The sequence below is a fragment of the Vanellus vanellus genome (assembly GCF_965231255.1).
Source record: "Vanellus vanellus genome assembly, chromosome: 6".
Classification (NCBI taxonomy): Eukaryota; Metazoa; Chordata; class Aves; order Charadriiformes; family Charadriidae; genus Vanellus; species Vanellus vanellus.
This window is the reverse complement of record NC_138911.1, coordinates 23,996,392-24,016,253: the sequence shown is the minus strand read 5'-3', so window position 1 is coordinate 24,016,253 and position 19,862 is coordinate 23,996,392.

Sequence of the window (19,862 nt, the reverse complement as noted above, 5' to 3'; positions counted from 1 at the left end):
TTAGACAATCTCCATAGATAATGATAAAAGTTGGCTGAACTTTCCCATAACAATAAGCACAGCTGAATATTTGCCAAATCCTGGATTTCTGAAGTGAGGAAGTGGAGCCCTAAGAAGCGACTTCCTTCTCTGACAGTCTACATCTTTACTGTTTGCTTGTATTGAACCTACCAAACCCAAATATTTTATTTTGGGTTAATTTAATTACTCCTCACATTCTATAAAATATTTATTTTTCTGGGAAAAAAAATAAATCTGTTAAACCTGAGCTGATTTTTTTCAACACTTTTTGACAAGAAAACTGAAAAGTTGTTATTTGCAAAGTCATAGTGATCGAGTTATTAAATCTCGACCCAGACATCCTGATGTCATTGTGAAAAATATCACTTCTTTTCTTCAGTTCAGTGTAATTCTGAAGTTGGACTTTACAACAAAAGGAGGCAAAGCAATATTTTTATGGTAATTTTATTTACCAGAGTTAAAAATTTTAGTCATTTGAAGCTTCTTAGAATTGTGGAACATTAGTCATAGCCAAAGTGAAGGCAGATTATAGGACAGACCATTAGTGATGTGATAAAGGCAAATGACAAATGCAGTTTGGCATTTACCTCTCAAATTCCTTACATGCCTAACACCACTGCATCTGTGTTACTCCTGTAGACAGTCAGAAAATCTGTTACAGAGATTTCTACCAGCATTACATTTCTATTGAGTAATATTATGAGCACAAAGACCAAATTAAGCAGGCAATAGTTTCAAACTGTGCTAGTTTTGATGGAAAAGCCATTTTCAAGCACTAAACTTCTCTTTACCATATGAATGTCAAGACATATTTCAGATTTCTTTTTGCAGTTGTACCCAGACTACTTTCCATGGGACCATAACATAAGCTGAATCTGCGAAAAGATCTAGGTAAAAATAGCCTTCTGAAAAAAAAATTAAAAGGAAGAGGACAAGTATTTTATTGTGTTACTGATTTGGCTATAGCATGTTGCCATAAATCACTGCACCATAACAATTGGAGGAACACAGAACTGAAGTTTAAGCAGAAATGAACAGCCTGGACTGGAAACACCTGAACTGAGGTTTACCAAGGAAGACTATGTACTTTGAAACTTTATCTACAACATTTAAGTTCAATAGCATGGGGAAAAGTAAAAACAATAAAAAAAAAGAAAACCAACAAACAAACCCAAAAGAACAAACAAACAAAAGCCAAAAACAAAACCTCTGCAGGCTGGCTAATCTCAGCAGCAAAATATTTCCCAAGACATTGTTATTTGTAGGCAGTATTAGATTAGGCTGAAGTAGTTTAAGAAAATCACATATACAGGACTTTCATTAATCTTCCAAAATAAAATATTAGTGTAGTACATTTGCTGCCTTGTTCAATTTTAAAGATCAGCAGAACCTTTGAATTTCACTTTGTGGAACAATTTTATATATCAACATCTGTTTTCCTTCCTACTTAAGACAAAAATTAATGATCTTACTTTAATAGCACAAGTGAAAAGGAAAGTCCACAGACATCTACTTCCAGGGCTTCATTTCCCTAGTATGGGTTGCCTGCCCTAAAGAGATGATATAGATTTGGAAGGTGAAATGGTAGTTATGTGGTGATGAAATGTATATTTAGTTGCTTTTATTTATAAAATGGTCAATGGCAGAGACATTTAAAAATGGTCCTGTTTCCCAGGTGTTTTCATTCACAATAGTATTGCTGCCTTAATCGTGATTGTACAATTGGATCAGAAGTGGTGCTTTGAGGAAAAGACCTTCATAAACCAGCATTGATACTGATGGTCATTCTGTCATTCAGGGAACACTGGCCTGAAGATAAGTAGAGTCCAGTTGACAAATTGCTAACAAAACAGCTGTTGGACAACACAATACTTTAGACCTTGTGAAGATAACCTCTTCACAACTGTACTAGAAAAAAAAACGAAAACAACTTACAACTTATCACTGGTCTCTTCCTCTTCCCCAAAGTTAGTCTCGTCCTTTGAATTTGTGTGCTAGTTCCACAGCCTGCAAAAATGCTTAGCACAAATATTTAACCTACCCGTGTTGCTCTAGCCACAGAACAACAGAATAATTGAATCAAAAGGAGAGAACAAAAAAGGAGAAAGGTGTCTTTGGGAAATGGAAGATAACATGGAGTTTTACAAATGATGAAAGACCCCCTGTTTGTAAGCAAAATGTTTATTATGTTGCCTGTTATAGTATTCCTGGGTCATGTATAGTATAAAATCTCAGTTGTAATATTTTTACATATCTCAGAAGTCTCTGACGAAGATCGGGAAGATATCAATGCAAGTGCTCTGGATCAGCCTTCTGATGAACTTATCTGACCATATATAGAGAGATTAGCCTCATCAAGTAACAGACAAGTGCTACAGGTTTTGCATATTCTTTTGCTTTATCTAAAAGCAGAAATGAAGAGGAGACTAGATCTGATGTGCACTCAAAGAGGAAAAAAAACAAGTAAAATTAGCCAGGGAACATCAGCAGACAAACAGATTTTCAGGTGTCTTATAAGGACCCCTTTCATTTTCAAGCAATTATGAAAAAAAGTAATGAGAACAATTTCATGAGTCTTTATTCTTGAAGAGTGATTTATATTAATAAAGTTAATCTTAAAAAAAAATAGATATTAACAAGGTTCTTTGCTTTGGACAACCTTCCTGAAAGACAAAATAATTCTCTGCTGAAGTTTTAGGCAAATATTTATTCATTTACTCTTGAAAAGCCTCCAATAAGACAGTTTCACACAGATGAACTCCCTCACTGTCACATTTTTCATTTTTTATTCCTTACAACAGTGATATCTATCTTAATATTGTGATTTTTTTTTAATGCAGACAAAATTTTTTTCCCTGATAACACAGCTGGCTAATGGATTCTTCAAGAAAAATGTGTATAAAATGTCAACAATAGATAAATACTGGAAATACTCAAAGAGACAGTCCCATCAGAGACCTGATCTTTTAATATCTCACTCTGCATATGAAATGCCATTACTTTTAGGAAAATGGGTTATATGTATACATTCAATTGAAAACACTGCCCTGGCAGCCTGGTTCTTGCTTTGATCAAGTTTTAATTTGACCCATTGCAAGTGTGAAATGTGAATCTGAATCAGACTGACTTAGATATTTTCACTAGATATTTTCTACAGGTCAGCTTGTATGAACATCTTTGTGCTAGTTGTGTGCACATCATGTGGGCCTCAAGGGTAGAGAGAAAAAAAAGAAGATGAATTGGTTTGGTAGTAAATAGGAATTGCTTCTTTTCATAACTATGACCTATGCCCACAGGAAAATGATTTATCTATATTCATTCATTGATCCATCTAGATTATATATGGTTGCTCGTGTGCGGATAATTTTTATTTGTTTTAAGTGTGTTGTCTGACCTAGAATAGAAAGAGGGGGGAAAAGCTTTAGTTGGAATAAATAAATAGATAACCATTTCCATCCACATTGTCTAATTAATTTATGACTTCCCCAGATCTGTCTTTTTATTTTTTTACCTGTAATAACCTTTACAATTTATTAACTTTTATTTCTGAAGAGACCAATCGTTTTTCACTGATCAGTATGAAAAGCAGAACTATGTTGGAGGTCAGTACTAAGGAGCTTTGTTGCAGTAGCATGAAGGCTGCCAAGCCTCGAGTAACACAAGACTATCATCTTTATAAGGAAAAGACAAAATTGTAGTTTTAAAGGTTTGGCCAAAAAGACATGAGCACTCCTATGAGTAGTAGCTTTATAAATATTTTGTGATGAGCTGTCAGTATGTGCTCAGCTTTAAAAGTTTCTATAGATTGACTCAAGCATCTTTCACTACTGTGTCAACAGATATCACTATAATTCTTGCATAATAAGGATACAAAAACAGTGCCTACAAAATTTTACAAAAGTATAACTTTGCTGTCTTCTAGCAAACATACTTTCCACTGAAGCAGTTCAGCAGACTGAGTTGACAGTAACATGAGACAACATAACATGGCTGCCCGGAGAGGTGGGAGATGCCCCATCCTGAGAAAAATTCAAGGTCAGGTTGGATGCGGCTCTAAGCAACATGATCTGTTGAAGATGGCCCTGCTCATTGCAGGGAGCATGGACTAGATGACCTTCAAAGGTGCTTCCAACCCAAACTATTTTATGATTCTATGAGAAAAAGGCGTGGAAATATTACATATGTTAACTGCATTATTTTTCTTACTTTTTCTGTAACAATTACATCTGGATTATTAATTATTAGACTCTTAAAATTTCAATTATCCTAATAATAAATTCATGGCTTTAATTACATATTAAGTGTGCTCCCTCTTTGTTCATAACCAAGATTGAGTGTAACACAGTCTGGTGTATTTGTTGAACTATGATACAAATAATACTGGTATCTTTGAAGTGGTAAGCTATGATTTTATGACTTCAGTTATATATGCTTTGTGCTGTCTCCACTTTTACTATCTAATGATTGAGAAAATGGAATGCAATGCTTTGTTCAAGTAGTCATCTGGGGAAAAATGTTGTGCTTTTTTTTTTTTTTTTATATTTGCCTTGTTCTCTTCCTTGTTAACAATGTTTTTGATGGAGGCAATTAATTGTATTTCATGTTTTTGCAAACTGCAGTGTAGTAAATACTAGCACCTCGCTGCTTTGAATTAAAGGAGAAATTCCTTTGGCTGAGCTGAGCCAAGGCCAGAGCAAAACCTTAATGTTCTGATTTCACAGAGAGCATAAGAGGGGTATTCCGTGATTCACAGAGTAGCACTGACACTTATGCACATTTTGCTTCTGGGGAGAGGTTTTCTTAAGAAGACAGCAGTTTGAAGGTGTCTGCCTGGATTGTTTCTTCTGTGTGTAGCACTGTGAATTTACCACTTCCGTCCCCTGGCATATCACTACTGGAGTGTTTGTGCAGCCACCGTCCACACTGCCTACATCTCTCGAGAGGCTGTGACTGCACAGCCATGTTAGTAATCACATTCTGGCTGGGCTGCTCAGTGTAAGAGCCAAATTTGCTGTCACCCAAACAGATGAGTTATTACGACTCCCGGCTTTGCAGCTTCTCGAGAGACTCCCAATAGTTTATGACAGACAACTGCTTCTGAGCTCCTGTCAGGAGATGCCTTACAAATAAATGGACTGTTAAATGCAAATGGTGCCCAAAGAACAGGCGAAGTGGGTTAGGGGGATTTAAAAGACTTGGAGTTACCTTAGAGACCCAACAAAGATTGTGATTTTAGAGAACTGTAAGTAGACTGTTTTCAGATTCCAAAGAATGAAAATAACAGAGAGAGGAACTTTCCCCACTCAGCTGACTAGAGCCTAGCAATTCCAGAAAGTGAGGTATTTAATGGTGGTCTTGGAAAGGGAAAGAAATAGGTACTAAATATCCTGAAATTAGATTATGCTGTCAGTTTACAAAAAGAAAAGAGAAAACAAACAAACAAACAAAAATCTAGGAAATTTTCTTATCAGTTTAGCTAATATTACTAAAAATTACATTTACTTAATAAAAATGCTAAATATGTTTACATATATAAAATTACAATGGAGTTGTTTTCATTCAGCTTCATCCAAAATGCCCAGAGCTTCAGTTGTCAATAGATATTGAAATTTCCAGGCACGACCAAGAGGCATATAGGCATTGCTGCTCAAAGAGAGTCAGAATTTATTAGTCTATCTCCTATTTCACATCAAATATTGGTGTTTCAGATATTTTGGCTGTTACAAACTTTGGGTTTGATTTATTTAGAGATAAATAATATATATAACAATTCTGGAAGGAAATTAAATTTGAGTCATGCTATTTATTTAAATTTTAGTGACTAAAAAGTCAACAAGTTTGTAGAAAATTAGTTTCCTTGAGAATTTCTAATTCCTCACTGAGCTTGTGTTGTAGGGAGCAAAAGTGAGTTTGGAACAGCAGTAGGATTTTAAGTAGCAATGTAGCAGATCTTTAACAAATGTTATACTAGGAATATGGTGACTAGGTTGTCAGAATTTCACCAACAATTCCATTTAAGCTATGAAATGGGACAATACAAACCTCACATGATATAACACAAAAAAGATTCTCTGCCCCAAAAAACTGAAAGGAAATCCTGAATTACCTGCTGGCGACTCTTCTACAACACAAACCAGTATGTTTTCACATAACTGTCCCTTACGCTGAAACTTCTAGAAAAGCATCCAGGCTTGAGAAGACTTGAAAAGATGCTGAATACACTATTTCTCTTTGCAGATATTCCAAAATTTAATTGCCATTATTGTGAAAACCACACGCACTACTTTTGATTTGAATTTGCCTGTCTTAACCATTGGAACTATTGGTTCCTATAGTGCCTTTCTTTCCTAAACAAACACTGATGCATGCAAGCATAGAGACAGCATGAATGAATGAATGAGCATACCCTAAGGGAAAGATGATTATTATTCATCAGTACTCAGAGCTGCTGATTGATATGAGTATCACTCAGACTACATAAATGAAGAAAGAGCCAGTGATGCTTACGTGACCCATATCAGAAACATTGGTCAAAAACCCCAGAACAATGATTATTATTATTTTAAATATATCATTTGGCCCATGCTGTCTCATGCTACTTAGGGCTGTTCAGTGAGATACATAATTTCTTTCTTTTTATAACCACAATCAGATAAAAATATGGCTGCCACATGGTTACAGGCAGAAGAGAGTGAAAAAAACCCAGGAAGATAAATAATAGTTTAAAAATTGTAAGTATTTGATAAAAACTAAAACTAGAAAATAGGTGGGTTTGGTACTCTTCTTACTAGGTGTTGTCTTTCAGAAAATTGAGTACCCTTAACTTTTATAAGTGAGATAAGGTTGAAGAAGGCAGAGACAGAGTGAGAGAGAACAGAATATCATACAAGGGAGTCTTAGAATTTTTTTTTCTTCCTTTATGCTCACCTGACCATATGAATGTCTTTCCCAAGATGTTATGTTCAAGAAAAAGAAAGAGCTATATCAAGATTAGCTAGTTGGATTTTTTATTTTCACACGTTTTCAAAAGAATGTGCTCATTTATCTATAGTTTTATCCACTGTATCCACCGTACGTTGAGAGCAGGGCAAAGTTCACTTAAAAACCTGTTTACTGGGCTTGAGAAAATTATTCGTTACCTGTCTCTAAACAGCAATATGCAGAAGTTAAATGGATTTTTTTTGTCCTTTGAAAGCATCTGAATGCTGACCAAAAATTTTAAAAGTTGATTACTTTGATTTTGGCATGTCACTGTAAGCCTTCACAGAGTTGCACTTTGTATACCCGAGACTCCTATTTGTCTCTGTAGTCCTGGCACCTTTGTTTATTTTCACTGACAATAATATACCGCCTTCTCTTTTTGGAAGGCTGATTTCATGGTCAACTCCTCCTACATAGCTCTGCGGCATAATGGCAGATTCATTTTGAAGGGAGTCTTACCCCTTCAAAATGAATGAGGAAAAGGCTGAGGTACTCAATGCCTTCTTTTCCTCAGTTTTTAGTAGTAGGACCAGTTGTTCCCTGAGTACCCAGCCCCCTGAGCTAGAAGACAGGGATGGGGAGCAGAATGGAGCCCCCATAATCCAAGCGCAAATGGTGAGGGACCTGTTGCAGCACAGACACACACAAGTCTAAGAGGCCGGATGGGATCCACCCAAGGGTACTGAGGGACCTGGCCGATGTGCTCACTGAGCCACTTTCTATCATTTATCAGCAACCCCGGCTAAGCAGGGAGGTCCCAGTTGACTGGAGGTTAGCAAATACGATGCCCATACACAAGAAGGCTGGAAGGAGAATGGGGGAAATTACAGGCCTGTTAGTCTGAGCTCAGTGCTGGGGAAGTTTATGGAGCAGATCATTCTGAGTGTCATTATCCGCAACATATAGGACAATCGGGCAATCAGGCACAGTCAGCATGGGTTCATGAAGGGCAGGTTCTGCTTGACAAACCAGATCTCCTTCTATGACAAGGCAACCCTCTCAGTGGGTGAGAAAAAGGCTGTGGATGTTGTTTACCTGGACTTTAGTAAAGTTTTTGACACCTTTTTCCAAAATATTCTCCTGGAGAAACTGGGTGCTCATGGCTTGGATGGGCGTATGCTTCATTGGGTAAAAAACTGGTTAGACGGCCAGGCCCAACTTGTGGTGAACAGAGTTAAACCCAGTTGGTGGCCAGTCACAAGTGGTGTTCCACAGGGTTCAGTATTGGGGCCTGTTCTCTTTAATATCTTTATCAAAGATCTGGATGAGAAGATCCAGTGCATCCTTAGTAATTGCATATGACACCAATTTGGGAGGAAGTGTCCACCTGCCTGAGGGTAGGAAGGCTCTACAGAGGTATCTGGACAGGCTGGATGGATGGGCTGAGGCCAATTGCATAAGATTCAACAAGGCCAAGTGCTGGGTCCTGCACTTGGGTCATAACAACCCCATGCAGCGCTACAGGCTTGGGGAAGAGTGGCTGGAAAGCTGCCTGGCAGAGAAGGACTGGGGTTGTTTGTCAACAGCCGGCTGAATATGAGCCATCAGTGTGCCCAGGTGGCCAAGAAGGTCAACAGCATCCCAGCTTGTATCGGGAATAGTGTGATGAGCAGGACTAGGGAAGTGATTGTCCCCCTGTACTCTGCACTGGTAAGGCCGCACCTCGAGTACTGTGTTCAGTTCTGAGTGCGTCACTACAAGAAAGACATTGAAGTTCTGGAGTGTGTTCAGAGAAGGGCGATGAAGCTGGTGAGGGGTCTAGAGAACAAGACTTAAGAGGAGCAGCTGAGGGAACTGAGGTTGCTTAGCCTGCAGAAAAGAAGGTTGCGAGCAGACCGTATCACTCTCTTCAACTACCTCAAAGGAGGTTGTAGTGAGGAGGGGGTGTCAGTCTCTTCTCCCAAGTAACAGGAAATAGGACAAGAGGAAATGGCCTCAAGTTATGCCAGGGGAGGTTTAGAGTGGATATTAGGAAGAATTTCTTCACAGAAAGGATTATCAAACACTGGAACAGGCTGCCCAGGGAAGTGGTTGAATCACCATCCCTGGAGGTATTTAAAAGACAGGTAGACGTGGTGCTGAGGGACATGGCTTAGTGGTGGTTTTGGCAGTGTTAGGTTAATGGTTGGACTTGATGATCCAATCTAGACAATTCCATGATTCTATGAATGGCAGGTCTTAATAAGAATGGATAACAAGAAATAAATTTGCTTGTATAGATGCCCAGAGAATACATTTTTTCACCCTCCAAAGAGAAAACTTCGGATCTCAGACACTTGCGGGGATGAGGGGCTCTTTAATTTTTAGAAGAAAAATTATATGAAAAGTGACATTTCAGGTGCACAAACACACACCATTCAATTCAAAGTCAGCAAGTTTCGGTTTGGGTTTTGTTGTTTCTTTTTTCCCAAAAGGACATTAAAATTATTTCCAGTTTATAATTAATTTCTCTGAGTAATTACAACTATTTGAGTTTTAATGAAAAGCAAACATCTGGGATTCAAGAATGGTTGTGTTCTATACTGTTTGAAATTTGAACTAGTACTTGCAGTAAATGCATTTGAGTATTAGCCTAGTTCTATCAAATATATATTATAGATAAATCTCAGCAGGAGCACTTGGACACAGTCATCCAAGCTTTGCTGGAGCAATAGCATCCCGTAGCAGCTACATTTGGGGCCACACCTTAGTCACCCATTTCCAAAAAAAAATTTTTTTTTGCTTCTCCTCCAGTTCAATATTTATTTTATTCAAAATGCTTACTAAAGCTTTGACTTCAGGAGCACATTCCAAACACAGAAGACAATTGGTGTACAACATGTTTTAAAAACAAATCATATACCTTTTGAGGTTTGCCTGTGAGAGATTTTGTTCTTGATTAATAATAGAAATATACAGATGAAACTTTTAATCCAAGTCCTGAAACTGAGCAATTCTTGAAGACATTGTACCTTAACTACCAATTAAAAAAAAAAAAAAAGCACAAATTCTGTCAAAAATGCGTACAGAGATTTTTTTCCCTCCAAAGAGACACTGAGGGACTGGAGACAAATTCTTAAGGTAGATGAATAGAAGGAGGAGAACAACTGAATATCCGTCTCTGTTCAATGATTGATTACATGGCCAAAATTCAGTCCTGAATAAAAGTTAACACTAAAAGATGGGAGGTTAAATAAACATCAAAATTAAGGGATATTACATATGAAGGATTTCAGTCTCACACAAAGTATTTATAACAATAAATGAAGTTTGAAGAAAGCTCTTTTATTAGACAAACTTCTTGTATTTTTTGGAACACAAAGGTTGACATCCAAAGAATACACAAAACATTAACATATTTAGAGTAGGAGATTGTCATTGATTAAAGACCTGAAACTCTAGCAGAACCAGATGTCATGGTAGTTTCCTTTGCTTTCAATTCTTTACTTTTGCTTTTGTTTGTAATAAAAAAAAGAGAGTCAAATACTTGCAGATCAGTAATATTATAAAGAGAAATTATTTCCAAATGCAATAATATTATTCACTAAGATATGCAAAAGGTTTGGGATTGGGGTTTTGTTTGATTGGTTTTTTTTTAGATAAAAGCTTGTAATTTATTAGATAGGGAATTGAGAAGTAGCTATTAACCTAAGGGAAAATCTAAGGACACCACCACATCTAGACAACTAAAATCCAACTTCAAAAGACTTATTTTCTGATTCATGCATGAAAGACAGAATAGGAGGAACAGAACGATAGTAGACATCTCACTTTCTTGCCAATTCTGTTAAGAACATTGAAATACATTACCTTTTATGTAAAGGAGAACCTGAAAAAAAGTCAGCATTAGGAAAGTTTTCACGGGTTATTAGATGTATTAGTTCATTCTTGAGAAGAAATTAACACTCAGAACCTCATGCACAGCCCCCCTTTTTCCCATAAGTGCCCTTCCCTCCTCCACTCTCATCTTCACTGCTCTTCTGCTAAATTTACAACTGAAACTCCAGGCAACGCGGAAGTCTCTGAGGCAGCTGTAGTTGTTTTCATAATTCACAACCACAAGAACTACCCGAGGTCAGAAGTTGCTTTGATCTTCGTGATTCCAAGGAAGCACAATGTCACCTGGGCAGAGGGAAAAAGTGACAACAACAGTACAGAAAACTCCCAGGGGACTGTTCAGTTTCAAGTATCAGGGTTTTTAATGAATTACTTGTGGTATTTTCATATTTGGATTTCAAACAGAATTTCATTTTATGAATGTTAAAAATGTCCCTGAAACTATAAGTGTATTTCTTTGATATCGTAAATAGGTTTCGGGAAAAAAAACAATGTCTTCTGTGGGGTGGAGTGGGAGGTAAGGAGGGAGAAACAACCCACAAACTGTAATTTTGGGAGAATTTTGTATCCCTGGAATGCTGGCACGTACAAGATTTCTTACTAATATTGTTCCAGCTCTCCACCGTCACACACACATCTGCAGAAGCCAGAATAATCCCGACAATTTGGCAGAAACAAAGACAGTATCAAAAGTGATGCAAAAGGTTTCTTGTTTGGTTTAGGACCTAAATATGCTGTGTGTTTACTTATATTAAAATAATAATTAACAGACTTGTTCATTTTTTCACTTTGCCAGATAGTTTTGTATTATTTTAACAAAAAGGTTTCAGCTCTACTCTTCTTTCTCTCCACCTGTCACACTTCCTTAGATGGTGCTCACCTCTGCACATCAGAAGACTGATGACTTCCTGTATTATTTCAAGAATTCAATGAGCCTTTTTGAGAAATATGATACTTGCCTTACTTCCTGCAATGTTTATGATTTTTGCTTATTCATTTAGGTATACTTTTTTATTGTTTGAATAATTTTCTCACATTCTTGTGTACTTTCTTCTGTATTCATATTTGCAAAGTGAAGAAATATACGTCTTGGAAGTTGGCATACTAGTATATAAGAAAATTTTCATTACTTGCCCAGTGTTTCAGGTCAAGCATTTTTCTTTATTTATAACCTGAAATATAATTCTGAAGATAGTCAATATACTGGGGTCATTTTCCAGCCTTCTCAAATAGCTTTTATTTATGTATCCTTAAACATTACATATATTCTTTTTGCAACAAATACTACACAGAATTGTATTGTTTGCATTATCTGTGAATTCATACTAGATTATGGCAGTCATCACCCTCCAGCCACAAACTCCCACTTTATCCAGGAAATTCCACTTAACTGTCTAGAAGCAAAGATGCTTTATACCTACAACAACCAAAGTCCTCCAAGAGTTGAAGCAAAGTTGAAGTAACATCCAGTGCAATTTTGTTGGCAAGAGTTAGAGAGCTGGAATGAAATTTGCTAAGTGAATACTTTACAGTTTGACGCGGCCTATTATTGAGATCAGTTTTCTCCAAATGTGAGGGTAATCACATCTATATAGATGGAGAAGTCATCTTCTCCAAATACTTTCTCATCCATTCAGACGCTGAAAGCAACATGGCTTAGGACAGGGTTAACAATCCCAGAATCCCTACCCCTAAGCATATTTATTTCAAGCCTGCAGATAGCCTATAAGTCTAATTCAGATGGATGCCAAACTTTTCCCCCATTCAGTGGGATGGCTTATTTTTCATATCCTGATGCTGCCAAGAGTCTCTCTTTTCCAGATAGGTCTGTGGTAGAAAAACAGTTACATGTGTTAACTAACATAATCTTCAATTTCTCTACTGCAAGCCTATGCAAAGCTCACTGCCCCTAATTGATTTATTGATTTATTCATAATGAGAAAACAGTGTGCATAAAGCAGATGCTAAACATAACGAGCCATAACTTTAAACCCAAACGGGATCAGTAGCATGGCTAACAGAAAATTATTGCTGTAATTTAATAAGTTTTTAAAGGTGCCATGGCGCTAGGAATAGGTTCTTTCGTTAATAAACTCTGCAGTGCATGAAGATAACAGGGCCATCTTCTTTCTCTAAAGTATTCTGTGGTGGCAGGAGGAAAAAAGTTGTGGGTTTGTGTTTTTTTTTTGGTAAGAGAATGAGAGTGATGAAACCCATGCAGGGTTTACTATCTGCTCAAAGGAAACCACTAAGCCTGTTGATAATGTACACTGTGTGTCACATCAGAAACGCAGTGCAGAAGGACTGCCTTATTGAGTATCTCTTACCAGGAATCTCTATTGGTTGCACGTGAAACTGGATTTCTTCAGCAGTCACAGAATCCTATTCAGTACCATAAGGAAAAATGTCTGTTAGGCAAAGGTATCTTTCAATATGATATTACTTCCCTATCCAAGGGTATTACATTCTTTTTCTTCTGTGTATAAAAAAATAAACCAACCAAACAACAACAAACAAACAAAAAAGGAGCTGATTTTTATTAGAGATGGGGCTAAACTCTCGAAGGCTGAAGTTCAGAAGGACTGAGAAGCAGAGGTTCATTTGACCTTAATGTAGGGACTAGACAAAGTGCTGACCACAGTTGCTTTCCACTTAATAATAGCAGCTTTGGGGTTTGTTTTGGCACATCTTCAATTCTACTGCCGTTTAATAAAAATAAATAAATAAATCAAGCCAACTCCTTTTCAGCCACTGGCAGTGCACAGAAGAGAATAAAAGCAGGCTACACTCGAGCAAAACTCAGTTGGACAGTACCACATAGAGAGGTGTGGGAAACCCAGGGGCTGCCAGCAGACTGAACCATTGAACTGAGCTGGGGCTGGCAGCCTGGGAACAGGCTGTAAAAGCTGAAGAGCTCCTACAGTGCTGAACCAAGGTTAAACAGGGCAAAAGCGAATACTGAAGAATAGTTCCAGCTTCACTCTTGAATAAGCTGCTCACTTTTTATTCTTTCTTTCTGGCCATTTTTTTTTGTCTCTTATTTATTTATTTATTTTCTTTGAGAAAAGCAAGTAAAGTCCTTGTTCTTTTCCCCCCTCCTCCTACTACAGGAAATCCTAGTAAATCACTGACACAGAGATCCTGGTTCTTTCTCCTCACTTTAAACATTCATTGACTGCTGTAGAAATACAGCTGTGCCTTTGAAGCTCAGAACTAGTGTAATTTTAAGAAGAAAGTTAAACAGATCTGGGTTTTGCTGGGTGTTATGAATCTCTTTATACTTTTAGAAAGATACAGATATAGCAAAGAACTTTCTTACAATATCTGAAATTCAAAGTAAATTCCTTTCAACTTTAAAATTATGATTTGGAATATCTGTAGCATTTGTCTTATAGTTAGTCCTCAACTAGCATATAGACTTCTGGCAATATTTGACTCATTTGTTAAAACAATATGTGGAGGCAGCATTATGAACTCTAAGCATATTCTATAAAACAGCAAAGACAGAAAGAAGAAAAAGAAAGCAGAGCAAAGACAAAAAGGAGAGAAAGTGACAAGCAAAAAAATGTACTCTAAATAATGCAAGTTACAGTGATTGTAGTTTGTGTATTATACACATTATGCAATTTTCATGTAGGCCTGCATGGAATAAAGATGTTCTAAATTTTTATCTGTATAGGGTTTTGCACCAATAAGAGCAACAATTTTTGAAAAATAAGAAAGAAAGATTTCATCTGTCTTTAAAAGAATAATCCCCATTTTCTCAGCCTAGAAATTTTTTAATTCTAGAGGCAAGAGGCATGTCTGTCCATGGCTGTGAAATGAACTGTGATGTGTATTTTCAAACTAAGATTTCCAAATTGGCATTTAGCCATCAACCAGATGTGGCTACCATCTTTCTTTAAATGTTGCTTTAGCAGAGACACTGAGATCCTGAGCAATTGTGCTAGAACCTGTATATATCATTGGGTTTTAAAGAAAACTTGTTCAACTATTGTTAAAAGACAAAAGTACTTTCAAACTGAATATTTACATAGCATTCTCTTGTGAACTTTGTACTATATGTATCATATGCGTCCATAATAGTAAATTAAAAAAACCAAATAATCTTTTTTCTTTTTCTTCCCCCCATTTATAAATTCAGTGTAGCTGCAGTGGTGTTTGAACTCTAACAGTGTCATATGTTAAACAGAACAAAACCAATCATTCACTATGCATTTTGGAAGTCATGTTTTTGTGATCAGATACATAAACTGTTAAGTTGGAGAGATGAAACCATGTAATAAATGCTTAATTGTGAAGACAGCTCAACATGCCTGGAAATTTTAACAGGGTCTGGATTACAAACAATGGGCAATACAGTTTAGGTTTTCCCTCCAGACTGTTTAAACTTCTCTACAACATTTAAATTATAAACTTTTAATAGTTTCTTTTTAACAGATATGATGTCCTGTGGCTTTAACCACTGTGGTCTAAACAGCATGAGTATAAGAAATTTTGAATCCTCTAAGAATTAGGAAGAGTAATCATTTTCTACCATATAAATGAAAAAAATAAGGCATGATCTGAGGAAAAGGCTAGAAAGCAAAGCTAGAAACGAACTGAAATTTCCTAAGCACCTTAATTGCAATAGCATCAGAAGTCTTGGAGCACTGCCATCTAATTAGAGGGGTAAGACCTACAGAAATGTGAGCATTTAATGTTTTTCTTTTCAGTATAAGAATTTTAAAATGTTATGGGAATATTCTAAAGAGAATGTACTATATTCTGACCACTCCGGTTTTATGTTGTCCAAGGAGGAAGCCACTGAAAGACCTCAGGGCATATTGTGTAGGAAGAAACATAATTATAAGCATAGGATCACATCATATTTTCGTGGTGTAATGAGCAAACTGATTTTAGTGTTATTATCTGTTATTTGCAACTAACTCAAGGCTTTATACTACCTCAGCTGACTGACATAATTGGGATCCTGTGTTCTCTATGTGAAAATATATTTCTTCACATCAGTGAAGCTGCAAGAAGTGGGGGAGTAACATATAACACCTTTGAGCTCAAAGGAAGAAACAACAGACTGGGATTTTAGTTGCTGCTTTTTAAGTCGGCTACTTCTTCCAACACTGCATTAATTTGAACAGAAAACTAAGATGAATTGAGACACCAGTAAATCCTTTTTCACTGACATAATTCCACTGACTACTGTTAGAATAAGATAATCTAAGGAGAAGGCATTTTCCTTGCAAATATTGTACAATACAGACACTCATTTTTCCTGTAATTAAGGGAAGCTATTATAGTTGTAAGGGAATATGACTTTTAAGTAGTTAAAATAAAATCAAAAGTCAGTAATCATGCTTTTATGCTTTATCTCTACTGTATGTCATTATGAAAGACATAGAAATTTGGAGTTGAAAAGCTACAGGTCTGGTAAGGACATAAGATGATAAAAATCCCTTATGGTTTTAAAGACCTATAAAGACTGTTGTGGTTTAGGCCAAATCAGCTACTGGGGACCTGGGGGACCCCAGATGGGACCAACCCTCCACCCCTCTTCAAAGAGAGAGGCAGAGGAGGAAAAGAGACTTAAGAGTTTAGATGGAACTAAACTACCTAAATGAAATATTAATAATAAAATAAAAAGAAATAATGAAATAGATACAAAACTGTATCAAGCTCCCAAGGTGACAATCGTGACACCAGCAGGCACTGGGGCAGTCCCAGCCTGGACTCAGTGACGGACAGGAACTGGATTCCAAATATGCATTCAGGATCAAGATCACAGGCAGACGAACAGAGTCCTCCTCAGACGTCAGCCATTGAAGAGGGGTTCAATATGCGGTTAATTTCAGTAGTTAGAAGAGGCCTAGCTAAGAAGCAAAGTTACTGAACAAAATTGGTTCTGTTTTACCTCAAACCAGCACATTACTGATTCCTCCTCTGGTTAATAATGAGCAGGTGTCAGTTTTGTTTGGTTTTGAGAAAAATAATTCATCTTACATCATAAGCATCATACACAAACATTAAAGATGGGCAATTTTGTCTTGGCCAGTTTTGCTGTAAGCCTTACTATCAAGTTTGATCATTATCTCCTTTCTGTTGGCATTCCTACTTTGTCTAGTTTATGCTCATAAAAATATCAGGTTTTATCTCGTATTACAGCAAACTAAGCCATCTGTATACCTCTCCTGACAGTACTGTAAGTACAGCCCCATGAGCTACATCAGCAATTGTAACTTCACATCAAAGTTCAGGTGTGCATCACAATTCAACAGTATGCAAGAGCTGTTGATATGAACAATCTGACCTAGTGTGATTGCCAATGTAAAGAATTCATTTGATCAGATATTAATGAAAATAACAAACTAAGTATAAAGGCTAAGACTATGATGCATTGAAGAACAACTGTGTCAGGCTAAAGAATTGAGAGGAACATCAAGATACAAGACAGTTATGATCTTGGAAATACCAGATATGAGTGAGACTCTGCAGTTCGTTATTCTTGAAATTTTAGTCAGGAGGATTTACACTAGTATAAGCAACGTATTTGAAAAATGGAATATATGAAGAAGATTCAGAGGACACAAATTGCAAAATGAACAAAGTCACTGTCTAATTTTATACAGAAAATGAACCAAATATAATAGAAGTAAATAACAGCAAGTTTTTTCTTCTTTTTAGATCTTAAAATGTAGAAGCTTTCAGCTTCTATGAAGCTCTGTATTTATTTTGTCAACACTGGTGCAAAAAAAATCCAAAACCTGACCAGACTGGAATTTGAAAATTATGCTTTCACAAATAGTGATGAATATACACTATGTTATTGTCTGCATAAAATGTTGGGTTTGCGAATCTTAATCAAGCTGTAAAATTATTTCTTTAAAAAGGTGGAAAGAAAATAAAAGAGTATAAGGGTTTTGCCTAATCAAACTTCTTGCTATTTTAGCCACAGCTTGCTCCTTTTCTATTTAGTGTGCTAACATAAATTATGCCATAATATCTTGACAACTAATTCAGTACCTGGAATCATTCTGCCATAATCCTAGGCCGATACATAATGCTGAAAAGGAGAAATATCCTCCCCTCCATCTACTCCCTTCCCCCACCCAATTATGTCAAAATAAAATTAAACACCAGGACTATATCTTCCAAGATATCTGTCATGAGAGGAGAAAAGTATGTACATATTTTCAGCTCTTGCATTGGTCTGCCTATACCCAGAAGCACAAAATTTTATTATCTTGATCTGATCATGCATAAAATACATTTTGTATTAGACCTGAATTATCCAATCCTATTAAAATTAATTTTGTGAAAATATGTGAGTGTCAATTACTGAATCCTTCTAGCAAAGAATTCCACAGGTTATGATTAGATGCCGCATACTTTTCCCTTCTTCCTAATTATAAAAAATATGCCTACTGTTATTTACAGATTTACTTTCATTGACACAAAATTTCTTTCTTAGCTCAGAATGCACAACTACAAATACAAGAGGGCACACACATCTACAAGCTGCATGATGACTGACTCTAGATGGCATATTTGCTAAAGGTACATGTCACTGACCTTTCTCAGTGTTACCAACATAGAAGCCAGTCATCAGGGGTTTCTTCACTAAACAAAGTCCACCATTGATTCAGTACGGTTAAGAATAATGGTTTTAATTTGACTCTACACCACATACAGTAAAGTCTATGCAATGGTATATTTATAAATAAAATAATCCTTAAGCCCTTACCACAATTCTTTAGATGCGCACATACATAATAATTTCTTAAAAACTAATTATAAAAATTGCGTTAGTACTTAAGGCAAAACAAATACAACCATCTCAAAGTTAATCACATATAAAAAAGGAAGACTATTGGTTTTGTTTACCTTTGTAGAGGCACTTCTGGTTATTTTTTTTTAATTAAGTTTCAGTTCTGACTTCTATGAGAAGATCTCATTTTAATGGGAGTACACCACCATCAAATGAGAAAAAACATGATGTATCAAACTATCACAATTTAAAATTACACCAGTGGCACAAACGGGCTGTAGACAGAAGAACATAAGTATTATTTTGATCTCCAATTAAATGGAAAATGACAAGTTATACTACGGTTAGTTGGCAAATTCACTTCCTATTGAGCATACACCTGACTTGAACGTGACCCTCTCCGATCTGATTCAAGGTTTCTAAAGCTTTTTTGCAGTATTCATGCCTTTGAATGTATTCCATTTACACACACGGACCATGTGCCAGTTGTAGATATTTTTTCTGTCACAACAAAAAAAATCCTCTGAAGCTAAAGTTTGCATTAACCATTCTAGTCATGCTAGTTCCATTTCAATGAAAGCCTAGAGTCTATAGCAAAGCTGACCCAGTGAGCCATGCAGACCCTAGAATTCATAAACTGAACTCTACTTTTCAGTTAGGAGACAGCTATCGGTCTCTTCAGCTAAGCAAGTTTACTGTTATAACCATTTATAACAAATATTGTTTTAAAAGTAACAGTTATGTGAGAAAGCCAGGTTCGTTCATTAAATCGAGTGCACTTTAGTGCAGCAGAGCCCACATAACTATCAGGAACTTGAAAGAAATAAAACCCACTACTGGTCCAGACAACTCATTTATCTAGGAAGCAGGTTTTTGTTTGTTTGGGTTTTGTTTGTTTGTCTGTTTCTTTAAATAGCAATTCATTCTTCTTGGATCAAACCAAACTTTGCAAGCACTGCTTTCTTGCACTCCATCTTTTTCTTATAATTGAGTGAAAATGTCAGAAGTTAGACAAGCATATCTGATTTTTCATACAAATTTACACGTAATTTAGCTAAAATTCAGTCAAAGCAAGTGGTAGATCAAGATTCAGACTCAATTTAGTTTAGACTCACTTCCCTAGAGAAACATCAGAATGAGCACAATATAGATGTTAGGTCTCTTTACCAAGGCAAGCCACATGAATATGCCTGCTGTTCTTCCCTCCGCCACTACAACCTATTAAACAGAGAAATCAGAAACCAAAATACCACTGCTTGTGAATTAAGTGAAGCATAACTAT